Genomic DNA, 15,072 nt, shown 5'->3' with positions numbered 1-15,072 from the left:
CCAAAGCCCATACCCTCAACCACTTCCTTTATTGAACTCTTACACTCCACGTGGTCCTGATTGGCATGGCGTCTCTGTCTTCTTTGGAAGTGTAACCAACCATCTTTTCAATGGCAATCGGATCTGTTGGCCTCACCAGATTTGAATAATAATAAACCTACATTTGAAAACAGCATGCCAACTAGAATGTTTAGGTAAGCATGACTTGAGGGTGAACTAATCAAGTTCCGTAGGAACACTAAGAAGAGCCATATACATTTGTCTTTGAGTGGGGAGGCTTATGGCCATACTACAGGATAACTGAGGAGTCTGTGGAAATCACCACGTCATCCCCACAATCATCTTGAATCCCTTTGCTTTGAGATGAAGATGTGAGTAGGATTTCATGGAGAAGAAAAGTATCTGAGGGATTCCCAGAGAACAACCAGGGGCAAGGACAAGGGTGGATTTGTGAGAGAAAGATCCTCAGACACTCCTTCAATTTCTACTAGCACCTCTCAAGCCACCCACTTATCTAACACTCTTCAATATGCACAATTGGCATTATCTTTTAAAAAAATAAATTATTTCATTTTGAAACAAACACAAACTTACAGAAGGGTTGAAAGAATACAGAATTGTTTTTCCCTGAACCAGTTCCCCATCTGATGCTCCAACCGTCCTGAATCCTATAAAAAAGAACATTTTCCTACACAACCACAATACAACCATCCAAGTTAGGAAATTAGCACTGATACATTAAGACCCTGCAATCTACAGATGCCAACTAAGTTTTGACGACTATCCCAGTAACGCCATTTATCACAAAAGGATCAGTGCAGAGTCACATGCGGAACTTGGTTGTCATATCTTTTCCATCTCCCTCAGCTGAAACAGTTCCTCAGTCATTCTCTGAATTCCATGGATTGGACACTTTTGAAGATTATAGGGCAGTTATTTTATTGAATGCCTCTTGATTCAGGTTTGTTTGAGTTTTCTCAGGATTAGATTCAGGTGGGCATTTTCTTAGTCATAGGGAATGTGAGCATAAAAACACTTCCAGCAGCCTTTGCTATTTTTAATGACCTGTAGCAAACAAGTGTGTGTTTGTTGGGCAAAATGAGTCCCTGGGAGGTGATTGTTTTCAGAATGAGGTGAAGTGTATACGTGTTTACATGTGTATACAGTGGATAAGTGTACATAAGTGAGCGTGCATGTATCCACTCCAGCAGTAGTCAATGAAGGGGCCTATTCAGGACTCAATACCGCTGGAGTTGATTATTTAGAGCTTGAAGAATCCTCACTAAGCCTATATCTAGTATTTTGCTAGTTGACAGGAAGGGATGTGAAGAATATTTTATTGGCAAAATGAGTGGTGGTCATGAAAAGCAGTTGGTTGGGGATAATGTTCAAAATGCGCCCCTCTTTATGTCTAAGAGTTTATTTTAATTTTTTTTTTGAGACGGAGTCTTGCTCTGTCGCCCAGGCTGGAGTGCAGTGGCGTAATCTTGGCTCACTGCAACCTCAGCCTCCCAGGTTCAAGTGATTCTCGTGCCTCAGCCTCCCGAGTAGCTGGGATTACAGGCACGCGCCAGTACTGCCCGGCTAATTTTTGTATTTTTAGTACAGATGGGGTTTTGCCATGTTGGCCAGGCTGATCTCAAACTCCTGATCTCAGGTGATCCGCCCGCCTCGACCTCCCAAAGTGCTGGGATTACAGGCATGAGCCACCACACCCGAACCCAACATTTTACTTTTATTTTTTAAATTTTTGTTATTATTATTTTTTGAGATGGAGTCTCTCCCTGTTGCCCAGGCTGGAGTGCAGTGGCGTGATATCCTCTTACTGCAACCTCTGCCTCCTGGTTCAAGCGATTCTCCCACCTCAGCCTCCCGAGTAGCTGGGACTACAGGCGCCCGCCACCATGCTTGGTTAATTTTTTTTTTTTTTTTTTGGTATTTTTAGTAGAAATGGGGTTTCACCATGTTGGCCAGGCTCGTCTCCAACTCCTGACCTGAAGTGATCTGCCTGTCTCAGCCTTCCAAAGTGCTGGGATTGCAGGCATGAGCCATTGCACTCAGCCAAACAGTTTAAAACAATATGTGTAGTTCTTGAGGTCCTGAGATACAATGTCCCATGGCTCTCCTCTTCTCAACAGCCCCTGACTATCACCTGAGTCTATCCAGTCCTGCTGCCCAAATATCTTTGTATTCACTTCAGAGTAAGCCTCTCACATAAGGTGCTAGTCGGTGTGTTCTGGGGGAGAGTGGGCAAACCCTGTACTATGGAAAAATGTGATGGTTTTGTGTGCCTTCTTGCTAATAAGTATTTATAGGTTTGGCAGACCTTGGTCTGCCATGGTAAGAAGACCTTTCAGTAGTGACGTTGGAGTAAGAAAACTGATAGCTCACACTACCAGGCATAAGTTAAATGACACCACAAGGAAACATGCAGATAAATCCATTATGTAGAACAAGGCAGTTGAAATGGACTCTTTAGATAGTTGATGTCATGAAAGGAAAAGTGAGGAGGAGTGCTATGGATTGAAACTAAAGGAACATAATGTCCAAATGTTTCTATGAACCATGATTAGATTCTAGTTGAAAAAATAGCTATGAAATCCAAAATATTAGGTAATTAAAAAAAATACGGCCGGGTGCGGTGGCTCACACCTGTAATCCCGGCACTTTGGGAGGCTGAGGCAGGTGGATCATTTTAGGTCAGGAGTTCGAGACCAGCCTAGCCAACATGGTGAAACCCCGTCTCTACTAAAAATACAAAAATTAGCTGGGTTGTAGGGGTGTGGACCTGTAATCCCAGCTACTCGGGAGGCTGAGGCAGGAGAATCGCTTGAGCCTGGGAGGCAGAGGTTGCTGTGAGCCGTGTTCATACCACTTCACTCCAGTCTGGGCAACAGAATGAGACCCTGTCTCAAAAACGAAAAACAAAAAAAAAACCAAAAAGCTTTTATTTTGATATAATTTTACTTACAGAAAAGTTGCAAGAATAATACAAAGAATGAACATATAAACTCCACTCATAATTTCCAAGTGTTAACATTTTACTACATTTACTTTTTCCTTCTCTCTCTCACACACATATGTACATGCACACACACACACACACAAAATATGTACATTTATATATTTAATTTTTTCCTGAACCATTTTGAAGTCCACTGCAGGCATGATGCTTCTTTCCTTCAGTGATAATTTCTAAGAAATAAGGACATTCTCTTACATAACCACACTAATAATCATTAAAATCAGGCAATTTCCATGGACACTATACTGTTATCTAATCTATAGACCTTTTTCAAATTTTGCTAATTGTCCCAATAATGTCCTTTACAGCAAAAGAAAATTTCAGATCTTATAAAGCATTCAGTTGTCTTGTGTCTATAATCTCATTTAATCCTAAATACTTTCTTAGTCCTTCTTAGCCTTTCACAACATTGACATTTGTAATACAGATTAGTTACTCTGTATAATGTTCTTTAGTTTGAGTTTGTCTATTTTCCCATGATTAGACTCAGGTTATGCATGTTTTTGGCAGGAATAGCACAGAAATCATGTGTACTCAGTACAACATATTGTGGATCACATTTATGTCAGTTTGTCCCATTTCTGGTGGTGCTGAATTCGATCACTTGATTAAGGCCTTGTATGACAAATTTCTCTACTATAAAGCTACTTACTATTTTCCCCTTTGTAATTAATGAACATCTTGTGAGGAAAAACTTTGAGACTCTGTAAATATCCTTTTACTCCTGGTGCTAGGCAGAATTGCCTCCCAAAGATGGCCATGTCTAATCCTGGAACCTGTGAATATGTTACATGGCAAAAGGTTGAATAAAAGTTACAGACGGAATTAAGGTTGCTAATCAGCTGAGAGGAAGATTATGCTGGTGGGCCCAAGGTAATCACAAGGGTCCTTAAAAGTTCAAGAGGCAGGCAAATGAATCAGAATCAGAGAAGGAGTTATAATGACAGAAGCAAAAATTAGAATTATGCAAAGTGAGAAGGACTTGACCCATCATTTGCTGGCTGTGAAGACAGAAGAAGGGGATCATGAGCTAAGAAACATGGGTGGCCTTGGTTTTAAAATGTGGATCTTATTATTATTCAGATACAGTGAGGCCAACAGACCAGGCGTTTATTTCCATTGAAAAAATACTTTGTTATACTCGCAGATCCCAAGAGTAGGGACATGCCAAATTATGGGGGCTACATGAGGAAGCACTGGGCTTGGTGTTTTAGTTTGTCCTCACACTGTTATAAAGAAATACCTCAGGGGCTGGGCGTGGTGGCTCACGCCCTGTAATCCCAGCACTTTGGGAGGCTGAGGCAGTTGGATCACAACGTCAGGAGTTCAAGATGAGCCTGGCCAACATGGTGAAACCCCGTCTCTACTAAAAATACAAAAATTAGCCAGGTGGTAGTGGCGTGGACCTGTAATCCCAGCTACTCGGGAGGCTGAGGCTGGAGAATCGCTTGAAACCAGAAGATGGAGGTTGCAATCAGCCGAGATCGTGCCACTGCACTCCAGCCTGGGTGAAAGAGCGAAACTCCATCTCAAAAAAAAAAAAAGAAAAAGAAAAAGAAAAAGAAAAAAAAAGAAATACCTCAGGCTGGGTAATTTGTAAAGAAAAGAGGTTTAATTAGTTCATGGTTTTGCAGGCTGTTATAGGAAGCATGATGCTGTATCTGCTGAGCTTCTGGGGAGGCCTCAGGAAACTTACAATCATGATGGAAAGGGGGAGCAGGCATGTCACATGGCCAGAGCAGGAGCAAGCGAGTGAGGGAGGAGGTGCTACACACTTTTAAACAACCACACCTAACAAGAACTCACTATCATGAGGACAATACCAAGGGGGATGGTGCCAAGCCATTAATGAGAAAACTGCCCCCATGATCCAATCACCTCCCACCAGGCCCCAACTCCAACACTGAGTATTACATTTCAATATGAGACTTGGGCAGGGACACACATCCAAACTATTATCAGTTGGTCAGGAGGCTGAGAGTGCAAGGTGAAAACGTGGGCAAGAGCCTTTATTGTGGTTTCCATTGGAAGAAATGGGTGAGGCAGGGTAAGCAGGTTTAGATCAGCTAGTTTGAATAATTTCAGTGGACTCTGAGGTGTAAGGGCTGTCTCTAGTGTCTGGCACCTGGCCTGGGTGATTAAGGCAGGGTAGTGGTGGCCCAGAGTGTCAGAGCTCAATAGAGGAGGCGGTTGTGGGTGTGGGCTTTGGATTAGTTGGTTTGCGTTAGAAAGGCACACTTGCAGTCAAATCCTCTACTATCTCTAGGGATTAGCTAGCCCTTGGAAGAGCTCCAGGGTCACCAAGGCCCCAAGATGTCAAAGCATTAAAAATAGAGAAAATAAAAATACGCTATATATATACCTCTAGATGTTGGAAATGGCAAGGAAAGGGCTTCTTCCCCAGAGTCTTCAGAAAGGAATGCAGCCCTGCTAACATGGTGGCGTTAGCCTGGGGAGACTTGCATTGGACTTCTAACCTACAGAATTGTGAGATAATAAATCTGCATTGTTTTAGCCACAAAATTTGTGGTAAGTTGTCACAGCAGTAGTAGGAAACTAATACAATATACTCCTCAAGCTTCCACCCACTAATTTTAGTATCCATTGATGATTCTTGCCTAAATCGATTTTTATTATGACCGTAATTTTTCTTATCCCATTGTTCCTTCTATTTAATAGGTGGTTTTCTACTACAAGGACAATGTTTTTTCCCCTTGCCTCCCCACCATTTATTTATATAAATATGGACACACAGGTCTTTCTTTCATTTAATGGGCTATACTCCTTTATTGTCATTCATTCTGATGCTCAAATTTTTCCTAATTTCATCAGTAGGAACACCCTTAAGCTGGCTTCTGTGTCTTTTTGACTTGTCAGCTGGAAAATTTGCATGTGAAGGCCATGTAATGGGATTATTATTAATCTTCTTAAATATGACAACGGTATTAAGGTTATATAGGAGAATGTCCCCTTTCCTTGGGAGATATATTTACGGGTGAAGAGTGATGGTATTATTTGCAACTTACTTTCAAATGGGTCAGCACCTCCAAAAAGGCAATGTTTTTATATGCTTTGTGCATCTATGTCTCTGTGTGTGTGTGTGTGTGTGTGTGTGTGCAGAGAGAGAGAATTAGCAAATTTGGCAAAATGTCAAAATGATCAAATCTAGGTGGAGGATAACCAAGTGTTTATTGTGTTATTCTTTCAATTTTTCTGCATGCTTAAAATTTTTTACAATAGAATTTAGGGGAAAATGCAAACAAAGAAAAATAGCCTTAAAAAACAGCTGATTCATTGTTCTCAGGACATAGTTGTGCATATAGCACACACTTCATGATCTTTCCCTTGGGTCCAGGGTACAAAAAGGATAATTTTTTTAATGAACATTTTAAAGTGTCAGCTTAAATCTGGCTTCTGTGATTTAATTAAATGGAAAGTTTGCCCATAAAGTGCCTGAAAGCAATGACCTCATTAAAGTATGTAAACACTGTTCCTCAGATCTCATTTACACTTTTTTATTTGTTCTTATGGACAAAGTTATTTTATAATCCAATCCCTGTCTAAATCACCATAAGTTTTAGATTAGCAATGACCCATAAAGGGAGTTTTAATATGTAGTTTATAGAAATCCACATTCCAATGAAAATCCAACCAAAGGGGAATGAAAATGCAATGCAAAGCTTATTAAACTATTTGAAGTTTCTTCTACCTAATTTTTCAGAGCTTTTTATACATGACTAGACTCATACATTTATAATCATTGAAGTTTGGCAGGTACAGAGAGCTGATATGAAGTGTTGCAAGAAAACTGATGAAGGAGCCACCCAGATAGCTGCCCTGTGGTAGCTTTAAAATAGGTCAACACATTCTTTGAAACTTTTCCCTTTCAAGGGTGGAGACTCATTCTCTTCCACTTGAGCATGGGCTAGACTTAGTGACTCACTTCTAACTAATAGAATATGGCAGCAGTGGTGGTGTGTGGCTTCTGAGACTAGATGGTGTCAGCATGGCAACTTCCTCTTTGCTGTCTCTCTTATATCATAGCTGCCATGCCATGAAGACACTCAAGCAGCCCTATGAAAAGGTCCACTTGGGGAGGAACTGAGACCTCTTGCCAACAACCATGTGAGTAACCCATCTTGGAAGACGATCCACCAACCCCAGTCAAGGCTTCAGATGACTGTCGCTCCAGCCAACATCTTGACTACAACCTCATGAGAGACTCTGTCCCAGAACCACCCAGCTAAGCTGCTCCTGAATTCCTGACCCCCAGAAACTGAGATAATAAATGTTTATTATTTTGAGCCACAATATTTTTGGGTAATTTGTTGGAAGGCAATAGATAACTAATACAGGCTCTCATAATGTCATTTATTTGGGTCCAGTCAGCATGCTTTAGGATCTGGGAGTTTTTTTCCTTCATCCATAATCTAACAGCAATATAAGAAATACAAGAAAAAGAAACTAAAGAGACTTCCCTGGATTCTCCTGGTATTAGTGGATGTAACATTTGACTCTTTACTTCTTCCCTGCTGAGTCTGAAGGGCTTTTGCTTGAAGTAATTTGCCATTTTGGAAGAGAAGCACTATTTGGCTAGTGTGTGTTTTAGTGTCAGAAAGTCCCTTAGGAAATGAATAAACCCAGAGTCTCCAACTCACTTAATAAAGCATTGCATTTAATCCTGCAACAATCCTGTGATGTAGGCACACTTGCCTGATTTTAAGGCTGAGGGAATTGAAGTATTATGTGTCAGGGATACACACAAATGTGGGGGAATATGAAAGGTCTTGGAGGCTGTCTTCATAAATATCCAGTTACTTCTGCGTCATGGAAGAGAGGAAAAAAGAAAGGCATTAAGAAGGGAACAGATACAATGTACTGAGTATGGGGAGAAAGGTACTCTCTTTGCTCCCAAATGAGAGAATTATTTCCTGAAAGGCTAGTTGAAGGTCTAATCAAGTTGACATGGTCCTCAATCCCTAATTCCCTGGAGGCCTTGGAAACCCAGCCGGCCTAGGCCTGAACAATGAGCCTCCACATGGCTACTTTCCTTTGATCTTCTGCTTCCTTTGAACAAAGTAGCAGAAGGTCTTGAAGGGCAAAAGTGGCCAATTTCTAGGTTTTCAAAGACTCTGGGAGCTGGTGAATGAAAAGGGATGTTTGTAGCTTTATGTTGTGTCAGGAATTTGATATCCCCTATCTGGGGATGTTATATGACATGGTTGAACCTGAACAGACACTGCAGACATGGTGGTCTGTTGTCAGTCCTACAGCAAAAGGGCATTCCCTATTCTGGCCAGGTTTTGAAAAGGAAAGTACCAGCGATTTGAAGTCAAACAGATTCTTGTCACTCCCTTAGTCCTGGGTCTGCTACTAACTGGCTGTGTCCCTTCACTGTAAATCTTGGTCTTTTTATTCACAAATGTAGATAAAGTGTTTTCTCTGATTTTTTTTAGCTCTGACATTTTAGGATGACATGATTCCTCTAGGAAGCTCCGAAAGGCTCCAGTTCCGTAAAGTAAATTAATCCTACTTGTTTTATTTGTACCTTGTCAGAGGCGTTTGAACCAGAGTGACTCCATCTTGAATAGGGGCTGGGTAAAATAAGGCTAAGACCTGTTGAGCTGCATTCCCAGCAGGTTAGGCATTCTAAGTCACAGGATGAGATAGGAAGTCAGCACAAGATACAGGTCATAAAGACCCTGCTAATAAAACAGGATGTGGTAAAGAAGCTGGCCAAAACCCACCAAAACCAAGATGGCAATGAAAGTGACTTCTGGTCATCCTCACTGCTCATTATACACTAATTATAATGTATTAGCATGCTAAAAGGCACTCCTACCAGTGCCATGACAGTTTACAAATGCCATGGCAACGTCAGGAAGTTACCCTATATATAATATATAGTTACCCTACGTATGTAATAATTGTTATTATCAAAAATTCCCTTCTGATTAATGTGGTAGATTTCATAGTCTTTAAAAAATATGGTGAAGTCCATATTTAAGGGAAACTGAATAACTCTGAGTAGGGCATTTTGGAAATAATTTCTCTTTGAAAGCAGATTGGGCAGCCTGAGCACTAACAGAGTGTTGGAAAAAGAAGTATCTTTTCTGTGACTTAGTTATTAATTTAATGAAAAGTCAAAACACATATAGGGAATATTTACTTTTAACTTCCCCAAAGTGACAAAAAATAAACAACCATTTAAGGTGAAAAAACGTTGGTGGCTTTTCCCCAGACAGTCCTAATGTTTGTCTTCATTTTAGTTTATGTGTTCCTAGTAAAAATGACAGAAACACTGAGCTAGGCTTCTGTGGTTATTTAAAATTCAGCATGCTATGAACTTTCTATGATGACAGACGTGTTCTATATCTGTGCATTCCAGTACAGTAGTCCTTAGCCACATTTGGTTATGTACTTGAAGTGTGGCTAGTGTGATCCAAAAACTGATTTTTAATTTTATTTAATATTAATTAATATATATTGAAATTCAAATAGCCACATGTGTTTAGTGGCTACTGTATTGGATAATACTAGCCTAAAGCCTTGATATGCTGAAAATGTCTTTGCAAAAATTATAACTGAGGAAATTATGATAGTGAAAGAGATCAGACCTACCTAACCAACTCCATCTTGCTTCTAACCTTTAAGCTGTCCTCGTTCATTCCTGGGCGTAGGCCAACTAACCTTGGAAAGGAATTTAATTTATGGTTTAACTCTGAAACAAAACTGATAATAGCCTTTGCCCATTTGAAGCCAAGGCTGGCTCCTCAGTCCCTGCTCCCAGGGTCTCTGACCTTGTTCCTGCTGTGTGTGCTCAGCTTGGGTTAGGATAACAAGGCATTACAAAGATCAATAAGACCCACGCTATCGTGAGCTCCTCACATACAGTATCTCATTTAATCCTCGAAAGATCCCTGAGATGTAGCATCGTTTTCACTCTCAGTTTGCTGCTAAGGAATATGAAGTTCAGTGAGGTTAAATTGCTAAGGCCACACTGTTACTAACAAGTAGAGGTGGAATCAAGCCAGGATCTTTCTAATTTTATTTTAGTTGTTTTGAGAAGGAGTCTCGCTCTGTCACCCAGGCTGAAGTGCAGTGGCACAATGTCGGCTCACTGCAACCTCCGCCTCCCGGGGTCAAATGATTCTCCCACCTCAGCCTCCCAAGTAGCTGGGATTACAGGCATGCACCACCAAGCCTGGCTAATTTTTGTATTTTTAGTAGACACAGGGTTTCACCGTGTTGGCCAGGCTGGTCTTGAACTCCTGACCTCAAGTGATCTGCCTGCCTTGGCCTCCCAAAGTGCTGGCATTATAGGCAAGAGCCATCATGCCTGGCTCTGACCCACCATATGACACACCCCAGATTCTGATTTGCACTTTTGGCCCGTACCTTGGGGGAATCCTGTATTTTTTATCTGATTTGCAAATCGTGCTTTGAGAAACATGACCCAAATTCTCCTCATTCTGAACAGAATTCCAAAGTAGAGTTGCCTTAAACCAGAGGTTCTCAACTAGGGGTGATTTTGCCCCCCAGGGGACATTTGGCAATGTCTAGAGACATTTCTGGTGTTAAAATTAAGTTTGGCCTAAATCTGCCTCCTTATATATTTCAAGTTTGGCCTAAAGATTTCTCCGTACATACTGAACTGTAACCTAACTTGGTATGTAAACAGACTAACTTACCCTTGTACCAATCACAGAGTTTCAGCCAATCACGGGCAGTCAACTGTTCAAACCCTGTTCAAATAAGGCAAACACGGTGCTATAAAACCAATCCAGCAGTTTCTGTACCTCACTTCCGTTTTCTGTCACTTTCCTTTTTCTGTCTGTAAATGTTATCCAACCATGTGGCATACCTTCAGGTCTGAACCTATTGTGGTTCTGTGGGCTGCCTGATTTTAGAATTGTTCTTTACTCAGTTAAACTCTATTAAATTTAATTCGTGTAAAGTTTCTTTTAACACTGGTTGTCACAACTTGTGGGGAGGTTGCTGCTCGAATCTAGTGGGTAGAGACCACGGATATACCCCATGTTGGGGTGGGGGCTGGTACTGTCCTGTGCACTGTAGAGGGTTTAGCAATATCCACTGTGCATTTTCCCCAAATGTTAATTAGTTCTGAGGTTGAGAAGCCTTGTCTTTAAGCAAACCCAGGACCTCTGGTGTCCCTGGGAAAGGCGACAACAACCTGAATGTAAAGTGAAAAAAATAACAAATTTCATTGTTGACTTTAAAGAAAACCAAAATATTTCACCCCTAAATATATTTCTTTGACATATTTTGAGATGGCTGTTCAGAGCGCCTGCAAACAGAAGCAGCCCTGCAAAGCTGTCTTTTGTGGGGAGAGATTTGCATCTGTAGAGAAAATCTGCACTGATGCAGCCAGGCTTTCTCTTAGCTCTGCCTTGTCCGGATCTAGGAAAGATGAACTGACAGTCCGACACCTTTAAAGGTCTGAAAGAAACATTTACCATCTATTCTCTCTGAGAGCTGCTACCTGTGAGGTCTTTTCTGTGTTAACAAGACCACCTTTGCCAGCCAGGCTTCCTCTCCTCCTTCTCCTATAACCTGTTTTGCCAACACAGCGTGCTTTGCAATCTCCCAAGTCCCCATTCATTCTGTAACCTCGAGATGGTATAAAAGCATCAATTAATTATCTGGCCATTTCTTTGAGATCTCCTATTTTGTAGGACTCTCATGCACGTTAATAAATTGTATGCCTTTTGTCCTATTAATCTGCCTTTTGTCAGTTGATTTTTCAGCAAACCTTCAGAGGGCAAAGGGGAAGTTTTCCCTTGGTCCCTACACATTGGTTTCAAGCAGCATAGATTTCAGTGATTTACAGAAATTCAAGGCAGTGATTTCCAACCTTATCAGAACAGTGCTCCCCTTTAATAATAAATAGTTGTAGGAAAACTAAGAATGCAATAGTTACAAATGCCAGTAGATTCAGGTGTGTTATATTGAGAACTGGTGGTGTCAGGATTTTCCACAACAATGAACGATTTGTGCTAAAAGTTCCATACAGAGCAAAATACAAACTTTTGATTCATACAGTAGTTGATTTCCAGAAAAATTCAGGGTTTATTAAAATTGCTAAAAATACTTTTGTGTTTATTTGTAAAATGCTGTGAGCATCTATCCTCAGATAATCTTGAGCAGGTTTTCACACACAATGCAGGTCTAGCAGGGCATTCAGAAGTGCTGAAGGACCGGAGAGGATCCTTCTTTTCTCTAGACTTTATGACCAATGACGGTTGCTTAAAATCCCCAGCTGTGGCTCATGAATATCTAAGGTACCCCCTCCCTTGGCTATGCTAACCAAAAACACACAATAAAATATTCTAAATTGCCTCTAACAGTGTACTATCTCTGTAGCACCACTGATTTAAGGAGTTTTAGAGAGTAGTGTTGATTATCAACTATCCTTGCCTTATATGCTGATTTCAATACTTAACCCCACCTCTGATCCCCTGCCTCACCCTCCCAGTGTGAAACCCCATGTATATGGGAAGTTGAATAGAGTTTGCACCTTAAAAATGATCAAACTGTAGGACTGGGTGGGGTGGCTCACACCTGTAATCCCAGCACTTGAGGCCAGGAGTTCGAGCCTAGCCTGGCCAACATGGTGAAACCCCGTCTCTACTAATAATACAAAAACTAGCCAGGCTTGGTGGGCCTGCAGTCCCAGCTACTCGTGAGGCTGAAGCAGGAGAATCGCCTGAACCTGGGAGGCAGAGGTTTCAGTGAGCCAAGATCATGCCACTGCACTCCAGCCTGGAGAACAGAGCGAGACTCTATCTGAAAAAAAAAAAAAAAAAAAAAAGATCAAACTGTACCCTCAATGCTGATCACCTCTACCATGAAAGATCTGGATGGTGAATCTTTTCAGCATCCCACTCTGTTGGGTGTGTGGTCCCCGGAAGTATTCCTTTTTTCTTCATATACTAAATTGAATGATTTTGGCACAGCATAATAACATGACTTTTAACAGACAGAAAACCATGATGGAAAATGTTATGCTGGTAGCTGCTATGTAGAACTGATAGGCCCTGACTCCTGATGCCAAATTTTAAATATTTTGAATGTTTCTCAATATACTCATCATGGCTAAAATTATGAGAAGATTCCTGTTTGGCTTCCATAGTCTCTTCTCGCATCCCTCAAAGTTTTCAGAATCTGAAATGATAGGCTCCACACCCTGCCTTCCTAGGGGCCCGGAACAGCATAGTGATCTCTGCCATATGCCTGTGACCTGGGTTGCCCAGTGACTCTGAAATACTCATAAGCAGATTTGCAGCCTTTACAGAGAAAGAGGGGAGCTTGTTTTCACAGTTGCTGTCTTCTCTTCTCCCTTGCACTTTTGGCAACCCATATGTATTGATACCTTTTCATATTCAGGCAGAGAAAGTCACATCTGGCTGCCTCAGTATGCTGATAAATGTTTATTGCACGTACCACTTGCCAGGGTGTAAATACTCCCACATTGTCTGATGTGAAACCACCAACTAGCCATCACTGAATGTGGAGTTGGGGAAAGAGGTATTAGCACACCATTAGATGATATTCCCATTATTCAGATAAAATAGACATAAATAACCTCAAGAGTATAGTTAATAGTAACATTTTGAAATTATTTTAGATTTATAGAAGAGTTGCAAAGGCAGTACAGAAGGTTCCCATATACCTTTTACCCAGCATCTCCTAATGTTAACATCTTATATAACCATGATCCTGTGAACCAAAAATAAAATTCTAAAGCCCCTCAACCATCTAAATGAACCCCTCCTTTTGGCCAAGGGCATTCCAGAGTTAACCTGAAAAACTAGTTCAGGCCATGATGGAGGAGGGGGTTGGACAAGCCTCATTATACCCCTCCAGCATTAATATCAACACAGACCTTAAGTCCAATAAAAACACATTTACAGTCTATTTTCTCTGAAGCCTGCTACCTGGAGGCTTCATCTACATGATAAAACCTTGGCCTCCACAACCACTTATCATAACCCAAACAATTCTTTCTACTGATAATAACTCTTTCAACCAATTGCCAATCAGAAAATGTTTAAATCTACCTATGACCTGGAAGCCCGACTCCTGCTTCGAGTTGCCCCACCCTTCCAGATCGAAACAATGTAAACCTTACATGTATTGACTGATGTATTATGTCTCCCTAAAATGTATAAAGGCAAGCTGTACCCTGACCACCTTGTGCACATGTAATCTGGACCTCCTGAGGCTGTGTCACGGGCATGTCCTTAACCTTCACAAAATAAACTTTCTAAATTGATTGAGAGCTGTCTCAGATACTTTTGAGTTCACAAAACATTGATCAAAACTAATGAGTTTACATTAGTAACAACATATATCCCTTTGTGAGAGAGAGGTGATGTGTCATACTTAGCAAAAAGGAAACTTGCACATTTCTTAGTCTATGAAATTTACGCCATAGCTTGGAATGAGGCATCTTGACTCACTGTGATGAACTTTATTTCTCTGAAAAAAAAAATTAGAGTTTCATGAAAATCTGACTACGTATACAGAATTGTGTTGCTCTGATGAATTTCATCTATATTCTGTCAAGACAAAAATATGTCTAAAAACCTTTGAGAATGGGCAGCCATACAAGAGTGGTAAGCAGGAAAATAATATGAAAAGATTTCAGTTTTTTTTTTTTTTTTTTTTGAGACGGAGTCTCGCTCTGTCGCCCAGGCTGGAGAGCAGTGGCGCAAGAACAGATTTCAGTTTTAAGAAGGCTATTCTGGAGGCTATTGTGGGGACTCAGATAACAATACCCCCCCAAAAAAGCTCCAGAAACAGGTTTAGAAGCAAATGTTGTTCTCTGACCTTCCCCTGCCCTCCTGTCTCAGTCCCATTCTCCCCAGAGGAGCAATAGAAGCTAGAATCCTTCCCCAAGGCAGGTTCTAGAAACCAGAAACCTTGTTCCCCAAAGCCAGCCATAAAACCTAAAAACATTACTCTAACTTTCCCTCCCACCTTTCTGTGTAAATACTGGCCATACAGAAATTATCTGACCTAAC

Source organism: Pan troglodytes, chromosome X (genome assembly GCF_028858775.2).
Source record: "Pan troglodytes isolate AG18354 chromosome X, NHGRI_mPanTro3-v2.0_pri, whole genome shotgun sequence".
Classification (NCBI taxonomy): Eukaryota; Metazoa; Chordata; class Mammalia; order Primates; family Hominidae; genus Pan; species Pan troglodytes.
The sequence above is the reverse complement of the archived record's forward strand: the minus strand, read 5'-3'. Positions refer to the sequence as shown.